Here is a 12,269-nt window from a genome sequence, read left to right on the forward strand (position 1 = left end):
ATAGGAAACATTAGTATTGTAACTGGAAAGTCAGGAACCAAAGCCACTCCCTCTATTTTTCATGGTGAGAATCTGATTATCTGAGCACAGGACATTACTGGACCTGTCCACTCCAGGTCCAATTAGCTTGAGAAGGTTGCAATTGCAAAGAAAGCATGGGTTAGGCAGGCTTCCCAAATGTCTTCTGCAGCTGTCCTAATGATTGAGAGTGCTTAGAGCCAGAGTGCTTGCATTAGCTGTCCCACTTACCAGCTGTGTGATCTTGGATGAACAGCTTAAATACTCTGTGCTCAGTTTTCTTCACTAAAACATGATAGTGTTTATTGGGCAATATTGTTATTATGAGGGTTAAATGAGTTAATATATAATATGTAAGCACTGGCAGATAGAAAGGTGTTACCTGTTATTTTTGTTAGGAATTGATGAGAGAATGAGAAAAATAGGAAAGAAGATTATATCAGAAGAAGTTCAGCAGTGAAAGGCAAGAAATACAGTAGTAGTTTCCTGGGAAATTAGTAGGGGTGGGGGCATGTACTCGACATAAGAAGTATGAATACCTTTATTGGTTTAGGGAACAGAGCCAGGAATGATGCAATCCGTGAGAGAAAGGATGGAAAACTAATGGGGCAAGATTTCAGAGAATGTGGGAAGGTGTGGCATGAACAGCAGAAGTGGAGAAAGAGCAAAGTGTGATGGGGATGCAGAGGGCCTTTGGGAAGGAGAAAATTCACCTCTTCTGGCCCTGCTTATTGCTGTGGGGGAAGGAGTTGGCAGAGTCTCTGCTAAGAATAAAGGTCAACAGCATGTTTGACGGCTTAAGGGAATCAAGACAGCTTCAAAATAATTTAGATGCTTCTCTTCTATGAAAAAAAAAAATACCCACTTCATAAGAATCATAAGTTCCTCTCTTTTCCAGGCTCCAACAACATATTAGACATACCTCTCTGATGGCACCTATCATATTTTATAATAATGATTTATCTGTCTGACCCACTTTCTTGAATGCTATCTCTATGGGATGATAAACCTTAGTTGGTCAGCAAATTTCCCTTAGCTCAAAGTGTGAATGAGAAAAGAGTACCCTATCTGGATGAAGACAGCTCAGAAGAAGGGGTACAAAAGTACTATCTGTTTGCCAAGCCACCCTTCTGTGAAATAAATTAAAAATCATAGGCAAACACTGGCTTGGGTCAGAGTCAAGGATTGATGAAAATTTCAGCCCCTTCAAAGAACTGGTGAAGAAATAAACAAATTGTGTTGATATCGTGAATTTTATATAAATCTATTAGCGATGCAAAAAAGGTAATTGCTGGGAACATTCTAAACACTTGAAACATGTTTGTTGAATGAATGGATGAGTACATGAGTAACATTGAAGACAACTGAGATTAGGAAGAAGGCATTGTCTTCACTCAAGTCTTCCTGTTTTACGATTTTCATGAGCAAGACAGAATCAGCTTGTGTAAAGAGGCTGCAAAACACACTGGTTAGATTTATCCAGGATTACAAATCGGTAGAGTAATATGGAGGAGGATCCAGCAAACAGATTTTGTTTTTCTAGTGGTCCTCAGAACCTCTGGAGTTGATCCCAGAAGGATGTCTTAACAATACTTCCTCAAAACTATGCAAAGCCTGAAACCAAGCATCTTCTGGTGGATAGCCCATTAGTTCCTAAAGTGCCCTTGGATTATTCTGGGTACAGGGTGTGTATGGGGGTGCCTAGGTCTTTTGACCACCATCTTATGCTGGTTTGTATGAAGGTCACAGAACACCAATTCTTCCCTGTGCTAGCCCATGCCAATTCTTTCCCAGTCCCAGGAATTGACTATCCTTCCGTGTGTGATGGTTTAGGGCAATGGTTCTCAAACTTTTAGCGGATCAGAATCATCTAGAGGGCTTCTTAAAATGCAGATTGCTGGATTTACCCCTAGAATTTCTGATTGAGTCAACCTGAGGAGGGGCTTAAGAATGTGCATTTCTAACAATTCCCCAGCTGATGCTAATGCTGTTCCTGGACTACAATTTGTCTAGAGTTGTTTCTTTATATCTTCTACCCAGCTCTGCTTAATAGAGAATGATTTAACCCAGCAAAGTACACGGCCTTTGTTCTCTGTGTTCCAGTTCCTCCACTCCTTCTTCGCTGCGGCCCAGTAGCTGTGGACTCTACAATGGGAGAAACTTTGGAAGATAGCCACAAAAAAAGAGTTATAATGTCTTTTCACTTGGCTGGGTCAACTCAGCTCAGGGGACTCAGAGTGCTCTCCCCACTGTTGCTGGCAAAGGTTGAGGTACAACTTTAGTCCCCTTTAAAGAACATTTCTCTGTGGGTTGGGTCACTCTTGGTAGTGGAACTCTTGTTTTCAGAAGACCCTGACTCTGGCAGAGGAAATGACCTGACCTTCACTCTTGAAACTGCCCCACATGTCTCATGGCTCAGCTCTGAGGTCCTGCCCCAGCCCTTCTTCCCAGCTGGTCCCGCCCTTTACTTTTCTCTTGTGCACCAATGCAGACCTTGCCATGTTCCTTCCTCAGTGCCCCAGAGGACCCATGTTGCTTCCTTCTGGAAATTGTTAGGTTCCTAGGTATATATAGACTCCTTCCTTCAGTTGGAACATCCCCCAGGGGCAAGGCCCATGGCTTCCTTGACTTTGAATGTCCCCTTATACTCCCTCATGATAACATGTAGCCCAGTGCTATGGGGTACACAGTAGGTGCTCCATAAATACAAGTTTTCCAAACGTAGAAAAGAAGATCTCAGTCTCATTCCACTTAGATACAGTTCACCTGATCTCCATATGTTAATGTCCCTGTCACAGCACATACTTGCATTTTCAGAGAACCCTTTACTTGCAAAATACTTATATTCTTGCAGTCACATTAGAAAAGATCCAACTTCAGCTTCCAGTCAGAGGTTTGTCCCCCAGCATTATAACCACTGGGGAAATTCTTTTACTGGGGTTTGGAATGAGATGGGCCTGCTTTTTACGCTAGGTGTTCTGCAGGCACATGGATGTTGAAGACTGCCTGGGAAGAAGGAGGTTTATGCTTATTGGCAACCAAGTAAATACTGCTGTGAGCCAGGAAAATTCCGTTCTACATCTTTGTATTTCATCTAATTGAATAATGACATCTGCAGAACTTATAATTTTATGATTTAAAAATATCTAAGATTATGAGAATGCTTCGAAAAGTGCAAGGTGAGAGGTAAATACAAGGTATGTATTCTGTTTCTGCCTGCAAACAGATTTGAAGCTTTCGGTTCTGACATGATATGTCTTCATCATTGAGGAATAGCTCTGGGCCATTATGTGTGTGTGGAATACACAGACTCAGGCACAGAGACACTCCCACCCCCCAATCTGCAGTAGCATTTATTTTAAAGAAAATGTTATGGATATGGTTAAAACCCACTAGATACTCCTCCTCAATCTCATTTCTCTCTTTCCTTTCTTAGAATTAACCAACACCCTGGATTAGGTTTTTGTCCTTTCCACACATTTAAAAAAATTTTTACTATATATATGGTCATAAATAATATATAGAATTGGCTCTCATGTCCTTGTCATATGTCTTTGCCTCATGTACACTGTACTTACCATTCTGCAACTTTCTTTTGTTTGCTCAGCATTTATGTATGTGTATACTTTATTGAAGTGTGATTGATATGCAAAAAAATTGTACACATTTAGTGTATACATGTTGATGAGTTTGGACATATGCATACACCTGTGATACCATCACCACAGTTAAGATTCTAAACAGATTCATCATCTCATGGATACTTTTGAATAGTCTGTATGTCTGTGTATACCTGTTTTTATACTAGCAAGGATTGTTTTAAAGATCTGTCCATAAGCGAGTGTATGCCAGGGATATCATGATTATTCATTTATATGTACAGGTTTAGGGAGGTGAACTTAAAGCTTGTCTTTGAACACATCCAGGTAAGTTTACACATATTTGTGAAATACATTTATACTTATAGAATCAGATATACCATAGGTCATCTCCTGTCCCTTCTAAATACAATAGGGACATATTGCCAAAGTCTGATTTAATAGTTAGCCTCCCGAGGAGGTGTTAATGCTATGCTCCCATTCCCAACTTTTTGGAAGAATTTCTCCTGTGCTTTTGTCTTTGATTTTGGATTACTATCCATAAATTGGCACTAACTGTTGCAAATTTATTTCTTAGAGAGCTGTTTATATATCCTCTTACTAAAGATAATAACTCACCAGCCTGAAAAAGTTCCTATGCCTTGGTCATTCTGTCATTCCAAAAAAAGGTCACTGAGACTGGGTCTTCCTAGTAGAAGTAAGACTTCGCATTTCAAACGTTCTTGGGAAACTCAAGCGCACTGCTTCTGACTTATAAGTAGTACAGGCTTATGATAAATGAAGATCCTATTTCACATAACTGATTGCATTTGACATGAGAAGTATAGACCAGACCTTGACCCCAATTAATGAAACTGCCAATTGCTATTTACAGAGGTTAGCCCAGTGCCTGCGATATGTTTGTAAAACCTCATTAATTCAGATTTTGGGTTCCTTTAGAGAGAGCTGTCCTTTACATTTATCTTTGTTTTAACTCCAGAAAAGATTCTGCTACAAGAATGGGCAATATGGAAAGTTATATTGGGGATACATTTAACACACATAAGCATAATTTAAGCAAACTGAGCCCTCTCAATGGTGTTCTGCCAGTCTGTATTTGAGTTGTTACCAGACAAAATGGGTGTAGGGTGGATATAGCAGCATTGCATGAAGACTGTGACCAAAAGCTGTCAGACCCAAGGCTCTTTCTTCTCTCCTATGGCAACATACTTCTTCCTCATGGCCCCTCTGCTTCTCTCTAAGATCTGCTCCATTTTCTTTACTAACCAGTTCCTCTATATGCTTGGGGATTGACAACTTTAGTTTGCACCTGGCCATTGTGTTCTTCCTGGGCCCAAACACCAAATGCCCAGTCTTCTAGTGTTGCATATTCCAAATCCCCTATGTAACAACTGTCTTTCATGCAAAGCTTCAAAGGCCATAGCTGAGGGCCAGACAAAATATTTAACAGCCTTTGTTCTAAGCAGTCTTCCCTAGTTGGGAAACAGTCATGTGTTATAAGCCCTGGCCACCTGAGCAGGGCAATATCTCTTAGATTTGGGCCACTGGCCAAGTCAAGCATTTGACAGGTGGCCCTTTGGTCCACTTGTGTCAAGGGAATGAAACAGGGTCCACAAGAGGTGAGACTTCAGTCCTAGGCACAGTCACACATTTACGCAGCACCCCCTGACCTCCCCTCATCTTTGTTTTGATACCATGTGAAATCAAAAACTTTGACTTGGAGTTCAGTTTGGTAACGAGGCATAGGACCCCCGAGGCCCATGTTGCCTTCCATTACTCTTGCATATTGCACTGGCCCAGGGATGGGTCTTCACCCTCTTCTCTTCTTCAGACTCTGCCCGAGAAATCTTCATCTGAGCGCAGGGCTTCAGTCAACCCTATGATGACTTCAAATCTACGTGTCCCACTCAGCTCCTCTCTAAGCCCCAGACCTTGCGTCCAGTTTCCTCTCGGGCAACTTATCTGTATCTGAAGTTCACAAGTGTAAATCAAAACTGTTGTCTTTTCCTAAAGCCTCTTCTGACATTCCCCAATGACCTAAATTTCCTGTTTACTGAATGTCAGAGCTTCTCTTTAATTGTCCAAGTCTGAAAAGCCCTAACAGTTTTCAATCTTCTCTACCTGTTATATTCACTCAGAATCACCCCCTTGTTCATAATACCTATTGCTGCTTCTTTTGTGCACATCCCCTCCATTTCATTAGATTTGTATAATAACCTCCTCACTAGCAGGTCTGACCCATTTTTTCTCTTCTAATCTTTCTGCCACACCACGATCAGAATTCTCTTTCTAAAAATGACCTAATGTCAATTCCCTAATTAAAAAACTTCAATAGCTCCCCATTGCCTATAGGATAAATTCTGAACTCCTTAGCTTAGTTTATTATACCCTTGACAGTCTGCCCCTAACTACCTCTCCCTCCTTACACCCTTCTGTTCCCCATCTCTTTCCAGTTCTCAGTCATACCAACTACCCATTATCCCCACATGTGCCAAGTTCTTCTGCAGCTTCATGTATTTTTATAATGGCTTTCTGCCTGGAATATTATTGCTCTACTGATTCATAAGGGTCAGCTCAAAATCTTATAACTCAAATCCTCTGGCCCACTTTTCCTAAGGCAACTGCTTCCTCCTTGCACCTCCCAAAGTTCTTTATCCATTCTTCCATTAAAGCACTAAACATATTGCATTAGAATGATTTTCTAGTGGTTAGCAGACATGACTCATTTAGGGTCCAGGGATATTAACACTGATGGATGGTAGGACCAAGTAAGGACAATTGATACTGTGGCAACATGGAGAATACAACTGCTGACCAAAGGCATCTTTAGTGGACACTTTTTCCACTATCATCTTTTTTCCCTTTCCAAATTTGAGTACCTTTCTTATATTTTCATCATTTCCATACATTATAAGTCTTGCCAAAAAACCGAAACTCTTCTATAGTTGGGGTACAGGTATGAGACCTCAGTTCCACCAACAGAAGCAACTGCATGAAACATGGATCTGGAAATGAGCAGTGTGAGGGGGGCAGGTAATGCCAGGGCACTGATCTGGCTAGCCTGGTGATGAGGGTGTCTGGTTCTTTGGACAGCCATGCTGAGCTTCAGGAGGTAGGTTCTGGGCAGTAAGGGCAGCAGTGTAAGCAAGGGAGGTCTCCCTGATACCACTGGGCTTGTTCCTGGCTGCAAACTTTCAGACTCAGCCTCTCAGACTCTCCTATGGAGTCTCTGACCCACCTAATATCCTGTAATACATTTATTCTATGCTACAACTAGCTAGAGTGGATTGTATCATTTGCCTCTAAGAACCTCTTATTGAAAGATAATTAGAATTGAATATATATATATATATGTCTATATATATATATATATTATATATCTATATCTATATATCCTCTATTACTGTGTTAACAAATTACCACAGATTTAGGGTCTGAAAACAACACAAATTTATTATGTTATAGTTTTATAGGTCATAAGTCTGATACAGGTATCAATGAGCTAAAATCAGGGCATTAGGAGGGCTGCATTCTTTTTTGGAGACTCTAGGTTGAATTTATTTCCTATCTGTTTTTGGTTTCTAGAAGCCACACACACTCCTTGGCTCTTGGAGCTTTTCTTCCATCTTCAAAGCCAGCAACAGCAGGTCAAGTACATTTTATGCTTCAAATTTCTCCTGCTTCTTTTCCTCTCTCCATTCTGACTGAGTCTGGGAAAGGTTCTCTGCTTTTAAGTACTCGTGACTAGATTGACCCCACCTGCATGGTCCAGGACAGTCTCTCCATCTTAAGGTCCTTAAACTTCTTTGCCCATGGAAGGTAGGGTATTCACAGGCTGAAGGGACTGGGATGTGGACATCTTTGGAGGGCCATAATTCTGACTAATATAATAGTCACTCCACCTAATAGTCACTAATATAATACACTCCACCTCAGGGAAGAAATCCTGTCTTACTCATCTTCATGCGCCAAGCATATAGTTCTTCTTATCAAATAGATTGTTGACTGTAACCTCAACCAGAGAGCCATGCCACCTTCCCACTCCTCCCCACAGGCATGGCTGAGGCTGTATCAGTGTAGACGTGGCCCTGGCTAGTAGGTAACTCCTCTGGGCTCTGCTGTGGCCCTGCTGGGTGTTTTTCTGTGGCACTGTCTTCTATTTCCATGTGCCAGGAGTTAACTTCGGCACCTAAGAACATCCTACTTCATTTCTTTAATTATTTCTCCAACATCCCAGGGATGTGAGGCAGACTCAAGTGTGGAGTACAACAAAGGAGATACAGGATCTTGGACTTCACCTGAACCAGAGTCCAGAGAGGTCAAAAGAAAGGCAGACCTATTGACTTGCTGACTTCCCTCCACTGGGCCTCATGGCTTTCCTCCTACCACTTACAATCTGTCACATGGTAACTGGGTTCAGTGGCAGAAAGACAGACTGTGAGGGAGAAAGTAAAAAATGTCTTCTAGAAGCCCAAGGGAGCTTTTCAGAAGACAGCACATCTGGCAATGTTTCAAGCTAAGACCGGCTTAGATTCTGATGAAAAAAAAAAATACATGGTGGCTCTTTTTAACCTGTGGAAACTTGGTTAGAGATCTTGAATTACTTCCCACTGCTCTTTGGAAAAGTCCTAAATCCTTAACAAAGGCTCACAGTGCCTGCATGACCTGGTTCCTGCCCACCTCTCTGGTTTCCTCTCTTATCAATATTTTCCTGGCTCTCAACAGCCCAGCTAAGCCAGTTGTCTTCCAGTTCTTCAAAGTGGTCATGCCCTGTGCTTATGCTATTTCCTCTCCCTTCATCATTTTCCCATTTCTTTTCCTACTTCTTCACCTAGATAACTCACCCTCCATTTTAGGTCTCTGTTTAAATTTACTTATTCATGGAAGTCTTTCCCGACACCTTGGGCTAGTATCAGTCAGAGTTCTTTAGAAAAACCCTATCAGTAGGATATATATACAAATCAAGGTATTTGTTTTAAGGAATTGGCTCACATGATTATGGAGGCTGAGGAGTCCCACACTCTGCTGTCTGCAAGCTGGAGACTCAACAAAGCTGGTAGTATAGTTCCAATTTGAGTCTGCAGGCCTTAGAGCTAGGAGCATTGATGGTATAAGTCCTCACCCAAGGGCAGAAGACCAATGTCCCAGCTCAGCAGTCAGACAGAAAGTGAGCGCTCCTTTCCTTCTCCTTTTTGTTCTCTTTAGGCCCTCAACAGATTGGATGATGTCTATCCATGTTGGAGAGGACAATCTACTTTACTCAGTCTAACCTCAAATATTAATCTCATCCAGAAACACCTTTACAGACACACCAAGAAATAATATTTAACCAAATAATTGGGTACCCCATGACCTAATCAAGTTGACACATAAACTTAACCGCCACAGTCACCCTGTTATGCATAACAACATATCACAATTGTAATTAAGTAATTAATTATCTGTAGTGATGTGATTACAACCTTAAGGTCTATCTTCCTTTTTTTAGACTATAAACTCCACAAGGAACTTATTTTATTCACCACTTTATCCTCAGGGTATAACACAGTGACAGAATAGAGTTGGCACTTAAGAATTTATTGAATTAGGGCGCCTGGGTGGCTCAGTTGGTTAAGCGACTGCCTTCGGCTCAGGTCATGATCCTGGAGTCCCAGGATCGAGTCCCGCATCGGGCTCCCTGCTCAGCGGGGAGTCTGCTTCTCCCTCTGGCCCTCCCCCTCTCATGTGCTCTCTCTCTCTCTCTCTCAAATAAATAAATAAAATCTTAAAAAAAAAAAAAAGAATTTATTGAATTAATAGCTTTCCAGTAAAGTCCCACCAATTGCTAAGGAAGATATTACTGAAGACTTTGGGAGGTAGAGAGTTTCCAACTCTATTGCAATTTCTGAGGCGAAGCACTTCATCTTACATTACTTTATCTCTCAAAATGCTATCTCCCTTATTCCTAAGTCCCAGCATTTTTGAATAAATACTCAGTGATAGAAGGAAGAGAACTAATGGCATGGTATTGGGGGTGGCGGTGAGAGAAACCTCAAAGGGCAGGCCTGGGTCTTGGGCTGGTTTGTGAGAAGATTCTGTGCAGGTACTTAACTTCCGCCTTGCTTCACCTCCAAGCTTGGTCTGTGCCCAAGCACTGCTGCTCTCTGGGCCAGGAGCAGAAGGGCCTTTCCATCTCTGTGCTTAAGGGAAGAGGAATGTCTTCCTGTAAGTCCACATTAAGAAATGTTAAAATTGTTCCCCAACTTTGTAAAAAAAGCAAGGAGAAATCAGCTAATTAAGGGAGGGCAGACTCAAATGGTCATGGCCAAGTGGAAAGGCAGAATGAGTCCCCTGAAAACCTGGAGCCGGTAGGGATTGTAGAATTTATCTAGTCCAGGTCTATATTTTACAGGTGAGGCATCTGAGGACCACATAAGCTCACTGGTTCATCCAAGATTAGTGACCAAGCCAGACCTCAGATTCACCTCTTTAGACCTCTAACTTGGGGCTCTTTTTACCCCATCATTTCTCCTGTCCACTTTAATGACTTGTGTACACACTTGAACACAGATACACAGAATCAATGTAATCACTAAACCCATATAATCCAGGTTCTAGATGGGGTCTCTTTTCTTTTGAAATACAAATAATACTAGTTTGAGACCCTCATTCTATGGGTAATGGGGATCCACCTTCTCTCTAGTCTTTCCAGAGATACTTACAGAAACCTACTCTTCTGCTGGTCATGTCCAGCTCTGAGTTCCTGCTTTAGCTGAATTAATTCAATTTGTGGATCACCTGGGCAAACTGTGCATGCTTTGCCTTTTCCTCACAAAGTTACCCCTTGCTGGGTGTGACTCCTTCACCTTTCCCAGGTGACACCATCACCAAGCTGATGCAGCCTTGTGTGTAGCAGACTCAGATGAAGGTTCAGGGCCATGGAGGGACTTTACCTTGCAGCACTGCAAACAACTTCACTGTACAATAGACACCCTGTTCTCAAACATTCTTGGACATTCCTACTGACCACTGTTCTGAGTAAGGGGCAACTTCCAGCCACATTACACAGGCCCCTCTACCTCCTTTCTCCTTTCTCATCTTACCCCAGATCCTATTACATTTTTGTGCAAAAAAAATTTTTAATTATGTTGTTGATTATCTCCTTTGTCATTGACCAAGCTCTTGGAGTCCATCTTCTGCACTTCATTATGCATATCAAGGTGTTTCCCTAACCAAAGGCAGTTCTCTTCCTGAGATGAACTTTATCTAGAGCCATCTGTGTGTGTGTGTGTGTGTGTGTGTGTGTGTGTTGGTGTGAAATATAATGTGGCTCATTTGTTCTTAATTTTTCTACTTGTTACTTTAGTTTAATATTCCAAGATACCTTTTAGAGAAAAATGAGAGCTCAAAGAAGAATCAGGACAAGAAGAATGTAAGTGGCCAGAGTAGGCAGATGAGGTGCTGCGGAGGGGTGGGAAAGCCTCTGAAAACCACAGAGCTGAGACAAGGTCAAGGCCCAGATTCAGGGTGGCCCCTGGAGGTGGGTGTGCCAATGGTGGGACACATAAGGCAAGGTTTGAGTAGTTGAGGCTCCTCAGATGGGCAGGATGTCAGATGGAGATTGGGCAGAGATGAGAGGAGTCATTGAAACAATTGTCCAAAGCCTCCAACTCCTGCTAATGCGGCTGTTGCAGCAGCCCCAGAGTCTGGCTGTCAGTCACCATTAGAACAGCACCTCAGAGGTACTTCAAGGAGGCCTGGGAGTCAGAGGGCAAGGCAGAGTCCAGAAAGGGATTTTATTAGGCCATTCTCTTCAACTAGAGTGAACAGTGCCAGAGGCAGCTGCAGTATTCGTGAATAGGAGGTGGGATCTGGGAGAGCTGCTGGTGGAGGTTTTTGGAGGAGCATAATCTTCAAGGTCTTACTGCCTCTTCCTAAAACATAGGTCTAGTCTAAATGAATGTACTCTCATTTGCTTCCAGAAGCTCCTCTTTGCTCTGTTTGCAGCTGCCCCAGGCCTGGCAGGGGACACTGCTTAGATGATCATAGAGTAGGAGCTTCTTTCATGTTAATAATATAATATAATATAATATAATATAATATAATATAATATAATATAACATAATAATATAAAACAATAACTAATACTTACAAATGTTTTACCTGAATTTACTGATGACAAACTTATGAAAGTTGGCATTATCTGTATTTTACAAGTGAGCAAACTGAGACAGAGAAGTTGAGGAGCTTTTCCAAGGTCATAGAGTCAGCAAGGGGCTGGGAATCAAACCCAGGCTGTTTAGCAGCAGAGTCTAAGTGCTTAACCGCTGTACCAGCTGCCTTTTAGTAGACATTTGAAGCATGAACTGTGTGAAGGGCACTCCATATATATGGCCAATCAGAAAATGTGACATAGTTCTCAATCAGAAAAATGACAAAAGAAATAGTTTGACCACTTTGAATATGTAAACTTGTACAATAAGAAATTAATTATTTATGTAAAAATTATGTAGGGTTGTGCTAGGCAGTGTTCTGCATTCCAAGGAGTGGAAACTGATTCTGGCTGCCATAAAGGATGTTGGCTGTCACATAATCATCTGAGCCAATTCCTCCTCCTGAAGGGGAAGGTAGAGAACCAGGACTGAGAACAGAGCTCCTGTCTGGCCAAGCCTG

The sequence above is a fragment of the Phoca vitulina genome, unplaced genomic scaffold (assembly GCF_004348235.1).
Source record: "Phoca vitulina isolate PV1807 unplaced genomic scaffold, GSC_HSeal_1.0 scaffold64, whole genome shotgun sequence".
NCBI classification, from domain to species: domain Eukaryota; kingdom Metazoa; phylum Chordata; class Mammalia; order Carnivora; family Phocidae; genus Phoca; species Phoca vitulina.